This window comes from Mya arenaria, chromosome 12 (genome assembly GCF_026914265.1).
Source record: "Mya arenaria isolate MELC-2E11 chromosome 12, ASM2691426v1".
NCBI classification, from domain to species: domain Eukaryota; kingdom Metazoa; phylum Mollusca; class Bivalvia; order Myida; family Myidae; genus Mya; species Mya arenaria.
In genome coordinates, this window is record NC_069133.1 from 67,607,224 (window position 1) to 67,623,007 (window position 15,784).

At 33.5% G+C, this 15,784-nt stretch overlaps 1 long non-coding RNA gene across 2 annotated transcripts; it reads right to left on the minus strand.

The window, feature by feature from the left end:
- Nucleotides 1-223: 223 nt before the first annotated feature.
- LOC128212255 (uncharacterized) lies at nt 224-11,050 on the minus strand. Of its 2 annotated transcripts, XR_008257415.1 has the most exons (7): nt 10,951-11,037; nt 10,629-10,695; nt 7,916-8,062; nt 6,749-6,832; nt 4,980-5,096; nt 3,916-4,001; nt 224-391 (listed from the first exon to the last, which is right to left on the minus strand). It is a non-coding gene; the product is annotated as an uncharacterized LOC128212255 (long non-coding RNA). The 2 variants fall into 2 exon arrangements; XR_008257414.1 differs by having other exon boundaries at nt 10,629-11,050.
- Between the last annotated feature and the right edge of the window lie 4,734 nt (nt 11,051-15,784).

A 15,784-nucleotide genomic window follows, 5' to 3' on the forward strand; every position in this document is an offset into this window, starting at 1 on the left:
TCAAAACTATTAGAGTTTGAATATAGTTCTCCAAGCATGCTATTCTTTCAAGACAGACTTAAAACGTTCAACATGTGGTCACCTCAAATAGAACCAAACAAGTTCCAATTATCTTCAGCAGGATTTTATTATACTGGCAGAAATAACACAGTAGAGTGTTTTTCTTGCGGTTTGCGATTACATCAGTGCCAGAAAGGAGACGAGTCGTTGTTAGAACATAAAACACATTCTCCAAGTTGTTTATTTTTGAACATAATTGGACATCATAAAAACGACATTTCATGGCAGCATAAGGACACCCGATCTTCGTCCTCCAATGACTCATCCCGAGCACCATGGACGTGGACCGATCCTCTGGCAGGTTTTCAATATGGTGATATCCCCGGATGATCTGAAAATTCAAATTTGAATTTTTCAGTTATAATTTTTTCGTTACCATATGTAACTATAAAAGACATACAACATAGCACAAACATTCAGTGTTTCATCGACATTTGATGTGATCATATCGCAGCAGAAAAACTTAACATGGATTGCAGTGAACTATCTCAAGATATTTATGAAAATGAGCATTGTGATTCCAAAACGAATGTTATGGACACTATAGAGATTTATACTCCAGTTTCTACAAGTGTCCCGCTAATGAATTCGTACTTTGACTTTGTATATGCGAAGGCACTGTGTGAGGTTATGGGTATGGTGACTAGACAACTTTGCTATGGTTGCCAGATGGATCTCCCATCTCAAAAAGATCACGATTGTATCATGGATACAGACCCTGATGATGATGAGTATAAAATAGAACGTTACTTTAGTGACATGCTAAACGCAGTTAATGAAAAAAATATACTACAAAGTTGGGAAGAAATTGTGCGCATTTCAAACATTTCCTCTGAAATGATTGATTTACACAAACATTTGCTAGAGAACAATGACTATCTGCAGATAATGAAAACCGAGCGGTGGTGTGAAAAAATAAAAAGAATGGTGTTGACAATCAATCGCATTGAAGATCGACTGTTTCGTCCATCACGTTGAGCAAAAGAATATTTACAACACAACAAAATGGACATATTATGCAATGTTGTATGTGTTTTACTGCATTTTTCTAAGAATTCATGAGAAATTAAGAACTCTGGCATTGTGTGGCGTAAAATGATTTGTTATATTTATTACTTCACGAATTTCCTTTTTGCATGTTTCAAATAAATATTTAATTCACTTTATGTACATGTATGTCATTGTATGTATATGCTTGTATGATCATATGCTGACTTATTTTATACATGTTTAGTTTCAAATAAATGTATTTATATCTATACATGTTTTCATTTCCTTGCTTTAGTTTAATTAACAACCCATGTGTCCCATAATATAAACTACTTACAACGATGATCATGTTTAATCATGGATAAAACGCAGAAGGAACATATCATATCACAATATTATTTCGATTCTAAAAACGCAGGCAGCTTTTTGGGTGCAAAAAAGTTACACAGGATATTAAACCAAAACTATCCAAGAGTATTTACTACTTATTTCATACAGAAATGGCTCAACAATCAAGATTCGTATGCCATTCAACGTCAGGCGAGACATACATATAAAAGACCACGTGTTGAAGTGGCGGGTATGAACTATCAGGGTGATATGGATTTAATGGCAGTTGATAACATTGCTAAATACAATGATGGAGTTAAATACCTACTCATTGTTATAGATATATTTTCACGTTTTCTATCCGTTCGACCCTTAGTTAATAAAAAATCTAACACGGTTTTGTTAGCAATCAAGGATATTCTTAGTGTTCATAAGTTTAAAAAGTTAAGAACGGACCGAGGTTCTGAATTTATCAATCGTGAATTAAAAGCGTTTATACAAAAGAAGAGAGTTTACTTGTTTAATACACAAAGCACCGCTAAAGCAAACTATGCAGAGCGAGTCATTCGTAACCTTCGTGGTATGATATTTAGAATGTTAAGATATCAGCGAAATTATAGATATATAGATCACCTTCAAGATATTGTAAATAGTTACAATAATTCCCCTCATCGGAGTTTGGATGGATTAGCACCAAGTGATGTTACAAAGAAAAACGAGACACAACTTTGGAGTAAAATGTATCTAAAACCTAAAAAATTCCCCAAAACGCCTCCTCGCTTTAAATATAAAATTGGTGATTTGGTTAGATTAAGTTACACGAAACATCCCTTTAGAAGAGCTTATCAACAACAATATACTACAGAAGTTTTTAAAATAAAGAGCAAGATTTTCAAACAAGGTTTTCCATTGTATAAGATCATAGACTTGAATAAAGAACCAATATCAGGTTATGTGAATCAAAATGAAATAATTCCTGTTGATAAAGATGCAGACAGTCTTTGGTATGTTGATAAAGTTTTAAAAAAGAGAAAAGTCAAAGGGAAATTAGAGTATTTTGTTCGATGGGAAGGATTTCCAAAATCATTTGATAGCTGGATTGATGCAGATCAAGTTCAAGAACAATAATAATGGAACGTTATGTGTTTGTGAGAGACAATGAGCAATGATATTTTTATTGATAATAAACCGTATAGCTTTAAAGTGCAGTTGAAGTTACCACTTTATTTTGATGGATATTGGAAAGTAGCTTTAAAGAAATCTGTTTACAAACAGACTATAAAGTTAAAAAGAAGGATTTAACTGACACCATATTTTTTTATTCGAATATATCTAAAGAAAGCATTGTAAATGGCAGTGAACACGCATTACTGAGAAGAGTGGAAAAAAATTACGATAAAAAATGGAGTTATGTGTTTGATACCGTATTTTCTCGACTATAAGACGGGGAAATTGGGTCCCGATTTTTACCCCCAAAGTAGGGGACCCGTCTTATAAGAGAGTCGATAAAATATTAAAAAAAGATTCAAGTCAAAATCAGTTAAATTTTACATAGGGTATTCGTCTATCCAGTCTATTGTCTGCTGATATAAGTATGGGGCAATTAAGTAAACAACACGAAATCTCTTCACCGCGCGTGCTCTGACGTCACACAGTGTACCGTTATATCTGCATTTTTTCGCATGGCGCGTGTCAGTATAATTAGTTTGACAGCTATATCAAATCAATAAATTGGAATCTTAATATGATGTAGGTACCTAACTGTCAATTTGATTAAGCAAACAAATGACAATGCGAATATGAATCCTTTATGTTCGTCGCCAATCAAGGGACAATATTGCCTAAAGCATTATTGCTAAACAAACACCTATTCATGCCTCGGCTTTTCGCAGTTATGTTATTGAAGCCATTTATTTTGCCGAAGAACTTCATTGGTGTCTTCAATAAAAAAATAAACTAAAACAAACATATGTTGTTATTGATTAATTATTACAATTTCGATAAGTAACGACCTGTCCTGCAAACTTATGTACTCATTTTTAACCTACCTCCAAATAGAGAGCTCACAGTTGACCGCCATTTTCTTTGAGTAAAACAAAAACAGTTACCGCGAAAGTCGATAATTGTCCGTTGAGCTTGAACATTTTTACACATTAGGAAGAATTTTAGCATTTTAACTTTGCTTAAAAATTGACCCCGTCTTATAAGCGAGTCGAAACAAAAAGCACCAGATTTCATGGGCAAAGTTAGGGGGCCGTCTTATAAGCGAATCGCCTTATAGTCGAGAAAATACGGTACTCCATTTTATTTACCATTAAATAAAACAGAGTTTCGGGAAATGGAATTTGATATAAAGACAGTAGACAACAATTTTGCAACATTTGTTGATTCCCCGGTCTACCTCACACTTCACTTCAAACGTTACTCATTTTACCCTAATTATGAATCGCTCTAAGTTGTATGTACCAAACCCAGAAAAATGGATTAATTACTTTAAACAAAATAAATCACAGGTTGGGAAAGGATTTGCCATACCTCATAAGGCTTCCGCTGAGAACAGTGACTTGACATTGAACGTGACTTCCCCCACACAGCAAATTGTAAATCAAGCGAAAAGCGAACTGAAACGAGAAGGTATAAAAACACCTGAAGTATCATCTTTTTCGCATACATCATCCAATCAGTCAAACGTTAAGGGTTCAATCAAAAAGGTAAAACAACACAGAAAGACAGCGAAAATAGATCAAAATACCACCAAAATAAACGTTAAAAAAGGATTGAAAAAAGCATCAAAATCCGTGAAAAAGACATCAAAAACTACAGAAAAAAACTTTAAAAACGGTGCTACAAAAGTGAACAGAAAAACTTCAAGACCAGTCCAGGACATATTCACTTATTAAAAATGTCATACTTTTTACAAGATGGATTTTCTGAGGGTGTTCCAAATGAACTATTATTATTTGATTTACCACCTACACAAGTTGCTGTCAGTGATGTGCATTACCAAGAAATTCGACCTTTATCACAAGTGTCAGATGATACTCCTATCGAGTTCCAAATAAGTGGACAAAATTCAATGGACTATCTCGATCTTCGAGGAACACAATTATGTGTGAAATTAAAAGTTACTAATCCAGATGGTAGTGATATTACGAGTGTTAAAGTGGGACCTGTAAATTTATTCTTACAAGCATTATTTTCAGCCACTGAAGTCTCATTACAGAACAAAGCTGTAATTTCTTCAAATTACAATCCATATAATGCAATGATTCAGACTTTGTTACACAGCGGTCATGATGCTAGCCATTCGCAATTATTATCTCAATTATATATTAAAGATGATAATGGCAGTACTGGAGCAGTTATTACGGATGCCAGCGCTGGTAATAATGGTCTCTTTTTAAGATCAGAATACATTAAAGGCTCCAAGATTCTGGAGCTTCAAGGACCAATTTATCACAGTTTATTTACTATTAAACGCTATTTACTAAATCAAGTTGATGTCAAATTGAAATTATACCGAAGCTCTCCAGCATTTTGTTTATCAGCAGGGGATGCATCTCCCAACTATAAAATAAAGATTATAGACATTTACTTACTAGCAAAGAAGGTAAGAGTCAATCCAGCTCTTATTGTAGCTCATGCAGAGTTGTTGAAAAACAGCACAGCTAAATATCCATTTGACAGAGTAGAGTGTCGATCGCAAAGTCTTGCTGCTGGAAGTACAATGTTTACATGGGATAATTTGTTTCAAGGACAAAAACCAAACAAAGTAGTTGTGGCATTTGTAAAATCAAAGGCTTTATCTGGTGATTATAAATCCAATCCATTTCATTTCTTAAACTGTAACATTCAAAGCATATGTTTATATGTGGATGGTGTTCCAGTGTGGGGTAGCCCATTAAAATTAAATTTTGATGCATCTGAAGGGCAATCTTTTATGAGAGCCTACACAAACATGTTTCTAACAAATGGACAGTGGGGCAAAAACTCAGGACTGGATATAAATAGAGAGGACTTTGCCAAATCATCAACACTTTTTTCGTTTCAGTTAGAACCAAACTTTTTGGATGACAACACATTTCTTTCTCTTGTTAAAACAGGCAATGTGCGTTTAGAGGTTCAGTTTAAGACATCATTGACAGATACAACAAGTTGTATTGTACATAGTAGCTCTCCTGCTTTTTTTCAAATCAATTCACAAAGAGACATAATTACAGAATGAATACATCCCAAATTCAGTGTTGTTTAGATTGTTTCCCTTTGCTAAGAAAGTCTGTACTTGGTGTTTATGCAGCAAATGAGCTTCCTACAGAAATGAATATTCCATGTGGATTTATAGCAAATACAGATGATCATACAAAGACAGGAAGGCATTGGTGTGCCTTTTACTTTCCAAACTCTACCACCATAGAATATTTTGATAGTTATGGAATGCCTGTCAACTACTTTAATGACTATTTCCCTCAATACACATCAAATTTTTCATCACTTATAACAAATTCAAAGCAATTACAAAGTTTGTATAGTGATGTGTGTGGAATGTACTGTTTATTTTTCTTGATTCATAGATTGAATGGTGTTTTGTTTTATGATATTGTAAATATGTTTTCCAATGATGTTCATAGTAATGATTTATGTGTATACAATTATGTCAGTAGCATGTTTAATGACTGTGTACAAAATCAATGTGTTTTTAACCAACCATGTAGAGCATTAATAAAAAATGTATAACTACATTAAAAGTGTTGTTGTTTTTCAATCTTAAGATCATTTATATTGCTGAAGTCTTCGTATTAACATCATGACAAACACTGTTGTGAAATTTGAAAGTCCAGCTACTTGCATTATAGCTGGAGCGAGTGGAAGCGGAAAATCTACCTTTCTTTTTGAACTTTTTAAGAGTGCAAATTCCATGTTTAATGATGCTCCAAGAAAAATTATATACTGTTATTCAACTTATCAACCATTATACGACAGCATGAAAACACATGTGCAAAACATAGAATTCTTTGAAGGTTTACCATCTAAAGAAGATATGGATCTTTGGGCATATGACTCTGGATTTAAGCTTTCAGTCATTGATGATTTAGTGCAAAAGGATTAAAAAAAGTTATTGATATTGTGAACTTATTTACAATTTATAGTCACCACAAAAAAAATTCAGTGTTTTTTGTGGTACAAAATCTGTTTTCTGGAGGAAAGTATTTCCGAACTATTAGTCTGAATAGTCATTACTTTGTATTGTTTAATAACCAGAGAGACCAACTTCAGATTCAAACACTTGCTCGTCAAATGTTTCCAGGTGATTTAAAATATTTTATGGATGCCTATAAAAGAGCAACACAAAACAAATACTCTTACTTACTCGTTGATGTAAGCCCACATTCAAACAAGTTGTATAAATTGCGCACCAACATATTTCCCTCTCAGACGTTGATTGTCTTTCGAACTGAAAAAGAAAAATATGAGTGAAAAAATGGAAAAGGAAAAGTATTTTTTAAAATTTCTCTTAAACACAAGTGAAAATCAACAAAAAATGCTGATAAAAGCATTAACAAAATCACAAATGAGTGTGATTGTGGAAGTGGTTTACAATATTCTCATTGGAAATCTAACAATTTCCGACAATATCAAAAAGTCATTGAAAAGATATAGGAATGTCATTCGTAAGTTTGTGGTAAAAGGGCTATCACAAAAAAAGAGAAGAGCTCTCCTCCTAAAATTTTTTAAGCAATTTATTTTATTAATACAACCTTGTGAGTCATGGCTCAAGAACTAGTCTTGATTTCAAAATCAAAATATGAACATATGAGGAAGGAATTTACAAAAAGTGATAACAATAACGTTTCATCATAAAAAATTGGAACAATCATCAATACAATGTATTACATAATAAATTGAACGATGATACAAGAGATATTAAGGATACTTCACATCAAAAAGGAGGACAACTTTTAAATCCAAAGAAAAAAAAGTTTGTAAAACGATCAAATATTGTTTTTGAAAAAGCATGGCCTACTACAAAAGATTTATTAGAAACAAAAGGTCGTAAAAGAACAACTACAAAGACAGAACAATCACCAAAGAAAACAATGAAAATTGAGCTTAAAAAGACAAAAGCTATTGTTAGGAAAAAACCAACCCAAGAAAAGTGGATCGTTTACAATGTATAAGCGGGAAAAGGTAGAATATTTAAAGCATTTCTGACTTGAAGTGGGATCAGTTTAACATTAACCTTCAAACATGGATGATCAAAGTTTTAGTGATTACCTTACTTCAAAATATTCGCATGAATATGAGGAATATCAGAGACAAAAAAGGATAAAATTGGATTCAAAAATATTTGAGTGTGATACTTGTGGAAAACACTTTAAGAACAAGACTTCTTTGATATCTCATGCGCTCACACACAAAAGTTTTTACAATTGTGAAGTTTGTGGAGACAAATTTAAAAGAAAAGATTATCTTAAAAAACACTTGTCTAGAAAACATCAACAAACTGGTGGAAAAATAACTCCACATAATCAAATACCTCCAAGCAGCGACACCCAAAGCTCCTCTTCAACAAGCAATGTAGATCATACAACAGGACTTCTCACAACTTCATAACGAGCTCAGCTACAGTCAGCTATCTACACCATCTTCTACTGCAAGAACACCGCTCTCTCCAAGTCCGCACCTTCAAAATGAACACAACTACAGTCAATTATCTACACCATCTTCCACTGCAAGAACACCATCATCAACACCATCATCAACACCAACTTCCACTGCAAGAACACCATCATCTACAACAATGAACCACAGTTATGAACATGCTATTAATGAAAACATTCAAGATTTCACCATACAACCAAATCAACATGAACAATATGATCTGCTGGCATTTTTTGCCAATGCCAATAAAAACATTCAAAATATTTTAGAAAAAAGACTTCAATTGTATCCTATTAAATGGTATTTATCAGTGCAGGTTGAGCTAGTGAAACACACAAAAGATGGAGACAATACATCAACTCCACATTTTAGATCTAAGAGTTATAGAAGTTTAAATTTGATAACATTTGATGAAAACAACTTAAATGAAGCATTTCAAAAAAATGTTTGAAAGTTTTGAAAAGTACATAAGAGAAAGCTCTGGGTGGGTTCTCAAACAAGTATTAAGTATAACTGTGCACACTGTGAAATATTCTCCAGTGTCCGGATCTAGTTTTGTAGAGCTACCAAAGCCTCTTATTAACTATCAAAGTTTACTAAACATAAGAAATCTTGACCAAAAGTGCTTTCTATGGTGTTGTTTAGCATCTCTTCATCCCTTGAATTCCCCTCTGGTGAGTGATTATGAACAATTTGAAAATGAATTAAACACAAAAGGTCTGCTGTTTCCAATGTCATTGAATCAAATAAATCAATTTGAGAAGCAAAACCCATTTTTGTCTGTAAATGTGTTTACTTTTGAAGACAATGATGTTCTTCCACTACGCATTACAAATTGCCAAAACAGACTCCATCATATTGACTTATTGCTTTTGCAATCAGAAAACAGTTCACATTATGTGCTTATAAAAAACATAAACAGGTGTCTTAGTCATGGTAAGAAAGGACATCATGCATATTACTATTGTCGATATTGCCTCCATGGATTTAGTAAACAAAGTTTATTAGATGATCACCTTTCATACTGTCAAGTCCATGATGCTCAAAAAATTGGACTTCCATCAGGAGCAGACTGCTTTCTTGAATTTAAAGATTATGAAAAAACACTGCGTGTCCCTTATGTTATTGTGGCTGATTTTGAAACATTAAATAAACCAATAGAGACTAACAACCAAACAGCTTCAACATCAAAAAATCAATTGTTAGAACCCTGTTCCTTTGGATATAAAGTTATTTCAACTGATTCAAAATTAACCAAAGATACTGTTATCTACAGAGGTCCAGATGCACCCAAAATATTGTTAGAATGTCTTTTACGAGAAAGTCATGAAATACAGCAACATATGCAAAATATCAAACCCCTAGTTTTAAAGGAAAGTGAAGAAAAACAGTTTGAACAAGCAAACACATGTTGTTTATGTCAAAAAGTATTTGGTAACAAGGAAAAGAAAGCAAGACATCATGATCACACAAGTGGGAAATACATAGGAGCTGCACATATGAATTGTAATTTACAATGTAAACAACCCAGTTTCATTCCACAATCTTAAAAATTTTGATGGTCACTTGCTTTGTCAAAGCATTGGTACATTTAAAAATTATAAAATCAATTGCATCCCACAGTCAGTTGAAAAGTATATCAGTTTTAGTATTGGAAATCTTAGGTTTATTGACTCTTTGGGTTTTCTCCCTTCATCTCTTGGGACCCTTGTAGATAACTTAGCTCAAAATGGCCCACAGTCTTTCCATCACTTTCATTCAGAAATCAAAAATCATGGAAACCTCCTGCTAAGAAAGGGGGTTTATCCTTACGAGTTCATGACTGACTGGGATAAATTTGAAGATGCTGATCTTCCAGCAATAGAGAATTTTTACTCTTCATTGACTGAGGAAAATATATCAAAAGAAGACTATGAACATGCAAAGCAAGTATATCAAACATTTAAACTAAAAAGTCTTGGAGAATACCATGATCTCTATCTAAAAACAGACATATTGTTATTAGCTGATGTTTTTGAAAATTTTCGTGATATGTCACTGAAGTGTTATGGTTTAGACCCTTGTCACTTTTACACCCGCCCGGGATTGAGCTGGCAGGCAATGTTGAAAATGACTGAAGTCACTCTAGAGCTCATGACAGACATTGATCAAATTTTATTTATCGAAAAAGGTATTCGAGGTGGTATTAGTCAAATATCAAATAGATACAAAAAAGCAAACAATGAGTATTTGAATGATTATGATCCTACAAAAGAAACCTCATTTCTAGCTTATTATGATGTCAATAATCTTTATGGTTACAGTATGTCACAACAACTACCAACAGGCTTCTTTAAGTTTTTACAGAAGGAAGAAATTGATACTTTTGAACCTGAAAAAATACCAGAGGATGGATCTAAGGGGTATATTTTAGAAGTAGATCTAGAATATCCAAAACATTTACATGACAGTCATAACGACTACCCATTAGCTCCGGAACGTAAATTCACACCCAATGAAAAATTATCTCCTTATGCTCAACATGTGTTGAAACATTTACACAACAGTGAGGAACTTCCACCCAGAGCAAAGATTGAAAAAGTACTCACCACTTTAGAAAACAAACAGAATTATGTACTTCAATATCGCAACCTGCAACTGTATCTCCAACTCGGTCTAAAATTGTAAAAAATACATAAAATATTAGAGTTCCAACAAGAGGCTTTCATGAAACCCTACGTTGAGTTCAACACCAAAATGCGACAACAAGCCAAGACTGCTTTCGAGAAGAACTTCTTCAAACTCATGAACAACTCGGTCTTCGGTAAGGTTGTTGTTTTTGGGGGTTCGTGTTAATTATTGCATTGTTATCATTTTTGTATGATCTGCCCGATTGTAATTTATACAATAAATTTATTGTCACTTCCATACCACTAATACTTATCTACAAAAACAACTGTTCAATAATTGTCAGGCGTAGTTTCACTTTTTGGTATTTCATTCATCTTCAATCAGACGCTTACAAGTGCTCATGTACAATTAGGAACCTAAAGTAAAACTGACCAAAACTAACTACCGGCAAGTAATAAGTGTATTTTTCGGTCCCATTTTCATATCCCTCATCCAAAACACAGGTATCTAAGATAACGACGGATACCATCATAAAAACATATATTGAGCAGTTCAGAGTAAAGATTAACATGATGAAAAGTTACTTACCAAAAATTTTGTTTACTTTCAGGAAAAACCATGGAAAATCTTCGGAAGCATCGGTCCGTAGAACTTGTTCATACAGAAAAACGACTACAGAAGGTGTCAACCAAACCCACTTATAAGATGCACCGGATTTTTTCTGAAGACCTTGTTGGTGTTGAATTAAGTCGCAAAAAAATTAAATTAAATAAACCAATTTTTGTTGGAATGAGTATCCTTGATTTGTCAAAATATACCATGTACGATTTTTATTATAATCATTTGAAAAATGTGTATGGTAGCAACGTTGAGCTAGAATTAACGGTCACAGATTCATTTTTAGTATCATGTACAACACCGGACATTTTCCAAGATATGTTGGCCAAAACGCACTTTAAATAAAATTTTAGTCATACAATAATCAAGTTTTGTTGTTTGCAGGGATATCACCAATTAAGATTTTCGGCATGATGCAATAAACATTTACAGGAAAGAATTACGCAATTTGATTATCGTGCAACTGTCCGGCGGATCAAATAAAGGGGTAGCATCGATAGAAGTGGTGTTGCTGACACATCGGCACATAAATAGGGGAAAGCCCTGTTAACTTTGGAACACACCTCGTATATTGTGTAAATATACACTATATTTCGCTTCACTGTTAAATGAAATCACTGGCCTTGAAATAAAAATACTGACAATGTATACGCTCTTTATTGATTTCAAATCATAACATGTATGTAAACGTCCTCCACACGCCCAAATGAGCAAACCGGCCTCCACCACCACCATACCACGTCAGAAAGCTAATATAATTTTCAGTATACGTTTTGGAAAATTAAAGGTGTTAGCTTCATACTGTTACATATAATTTTCCCCAAGGGTCGCATACTAGTATATACGGTGACACAGTGTTGACATGTGTTTAGTTTTATTTATGTCGTGCGCACGAGATGCTTATGTCGTGCGCACGAGATACTATATCGTGCGCACGAGTTACAAAGTCGTGCGCACGAGTTACTAAGTCGTGCGCACGAGATACTATGTCGCGCGCACGAGATAATTAAGTCGTGCAAACGAGCTACTAAGTCGTGCAAACGAGCTACTAAGTCGTGCGCACGAGATAATTAAGTCGTGCGCACGACATAATAGGTCAATCAGAATACACTTTACATACATGAATATTGTTTGAGAATGGCCTAGTAGCGCAATATAAAGGCGCAAATCAGTTCTCTACATTGTAATCATCAAATCAAAAACACAACTCTGTGATTGCTTAGGTAAGTCAACCGTGAATATTGTAACTTGACAAATACACAGAAATATTCGACATCTTCCCTATCAACCGGCTTCCGTCCATTCCTTATACACATGTATACAATTTGGTTATCTTGGCATTATGTCAACAACGACATATTACTTTTCTGTCAAGTCAAGTGAGGATGATTGACATACAATGTAGGCAGTGCTTTATTCCCTGAAGTACACACCTAAACACTGATAAATTGGTCGGATAATTTTATTTTTTAAAGGGGCTATACACCATTTGATGAAATAGCTAAAAAATAAGAAAATTGTCAAAAACTGACATAAACTTGATATCGATGTGTACAAAGTTTTGAAACTTATTTACTGAAGTACCACATAGTTTACAATTAATTTATTCTCGCATTTTTTTCGTATATATTTCCAGTAAAAAGATGACTAGGTACGTATACCTAGTTTAATTTATTCTTATGCGTGATAGGCTAGTCATGTTATCACATGATATTACCAAGTTATGTAGATTTAAGTGGATACAACACCGGATTGCAATTTTGACGACACCGGTTCGAACTTGGTCTCCGACTCGATTTTTTTTACAATTATGATATCAAAGATTGAAACATTAAAAATTGTCCTGAGATTCGTTACAAAAAAAAACTTTATTTGGTGCCAATCTGGTATACTGTACAGTCCCTTTAATAAAATGGATTGCCGTTTGAAAATAGTCGGCTGTTTCATAATAAGATGTCATTTAAGTCAAGTTTTAGGCGGAATCCTACAACATTTGCGCTACTCATGTGCCGCTTCACAGAATTAAAAGACAAAATCAAGTTTACAAAACGCTCGCAAGCGTTTTGTTTTGTATCTCTGTTGCAACGCAGCGCATACACGTTAAGCGGGAAACCAAACAGCAAACGTTCGCCGCAAACATCTCTACTGAACGCGTTGCAGAATCAATTGAGTGTGATGATGCAATGCAATCACATGACCATGATGACGTCGATGGATTCTATTTATAGCATCGGATTCACATTGTTCATTTAGTTGAATCCAATTGCAGTAAGGGTGTAAATACCTTTTGATAAGTAAAAACAATTTATTTATTCCAAATTTGTTATTAGTTATTTATTAATTCGAAATAGAAAAAAATAACAGCAAACTAAACACTAGGTCACATGGGTATTTTCTGAAAATCTTGGTGTCACGTGATTAAATTTGAACACAACTATGACCTAGATAAGGAATGCTTGTAATAGGATTTATTAAAAAGCTAAATCAACTATCTTTAAAGCGTTATTTTGGTTTAGAAAATGAGTTTGTGTACTGGTCTTAGTGGTCAGTAATTTTTTCTTGAAGTCAGTGTTTCTTAATTTGGAGAAAACTGAAAATTATATATTTTGTTCAAACTCTTGCAAGCATTATGCTTCGAGTAAAAATACCATTCCACACACCCTCAGCTAACAGTGTAACTAATGATACCTCTGAGGTAAAACTTTATACTACACAGTGGACCTCAGGTGAGTGATATGGCAATCATGTTGACTATGCTTAAATACTTGTTATTTATTATAGGGAGTTCGTTCCATACAACTTCCATGAGAGGCACGAAAAGAGCTTTGGGAAATATAAATGCTGCTAAAGCAACCTGGAGATTGGAGATGGGTTAGCTTCACCAGTCTGCTGTTGGGCAAACTCATAAACAAGTAAGTGTCCGGTATGGAGGTGGAACAAGGAATCTGAATGTGTTCAAGACATGTACAATTTAAGAAATCCTTACCACTGCATTTGAAACATTCTTTCCACATGGAAAGTCAAAACTTGGGTCCTTGTCTGACAGGGTGGCTGAAATGAGAGACTTTAAAAGGGATAATATATTAGACTAAAATAAAACAGCAGAAAATGTAAACAAGGAAGAAAAAAAATAAAAATGATGAGACTATACTTGTACACAACTTACAAGAAGAATTATGATACAACAGAGGTAAACAATAACTTACATTATTTCAGACTAGTAATGCCAGGAGATTGAACTCTTTTTTGTTAACATTTTGAACATCAACTGTCTGAAGTGGTGAATTAGAAGCTAGATATTATAATTTCATATTCAATTTATATGTTATTTGTGGTTAAATTATAAGTTTATTTGCAGGCATATTTCTTTGGGCTTAATCGTTAACTGATTTGAAACAAATCATGACAGCATTCTCATATTACATTTGTTTTAATGACATTGGACAACTTGTATAATTATGAATTTGTCTATCATTGACAGTAAAATTCATAAAATATGTCTGTCCATCCACAATTCCTTGTGTATATGACAGAGACCACATTTTGCAGTTTACACAATTTCTATTGCCATAATATCTTGTTTAATGGCCTATCAGATAATAATAATATTATTTTCAAATGAAACTGCTGACTTGTATTAGTCTTTGGTCTGTATTGTGCATCTATTTGCACATTTTGTTCCCTCTATAAGCAAACATTACATTAATTGCAAATTCTGTAAGCAATTAAACAAAACTTACTGCACATATGATGCAGAATGATGTTTTATTTAGTGTGCATATGATTTTCAGCTTATGGACAAGAAAACATCTACTTCAACAATCACAGCAACACAATGAGATCCCTATTTTAAAGAAATAATGCCACCTTTCATTAATTCATTCTATCAATCATTCATATATATTCATTAATTAATTTATTTATTCAGTTTATACATTGAAAAACTTTTTTTTTTTTTTTTCTTTTTTTTAAAATTGTTTTTAAGTATTTTTAAAAACTTGACATTTCTCAAGTCAAAAGAAATAAAAAGTGAGCCGGTTTCATAAAGATAAGAGCCTTTTCCCTTCATGCATTAAAAAAACAACCTTAATACATTATAAATGTCTTAAAAACCCTAATGTATTGTTTATTTCAATAGCCAGTCTGGTTGCTGTAGCCACAGAGGAATTTTCAAGGACAAGAACCAGTGCTTGTCAAGATGTAGTCTTGTGTGGTTTTCCATACTGGCTCTCGGCAAGGATTTCTGAGAAAGGAATACAGTCTCCAAGTAAGAAGAAATTCTAAGCATGTCTGGTTTTAATGCTTTCAAAATGCATCTGGGTACTCAATAAGATGAGATTAACCTTTGAGTTGTTAAAAACTGATTGCAAAATGTCCAAAAAACTATATATTTCATAAAATTTGTCCTGAAAATCTTTGAATCCATGAGCTTTTCTGCATATTTATCACATTTATGACTACATTAAAGGTTGTGTATGCCTCAAATGAGTGTACAGGCCTTTTTAAAACTTTAACC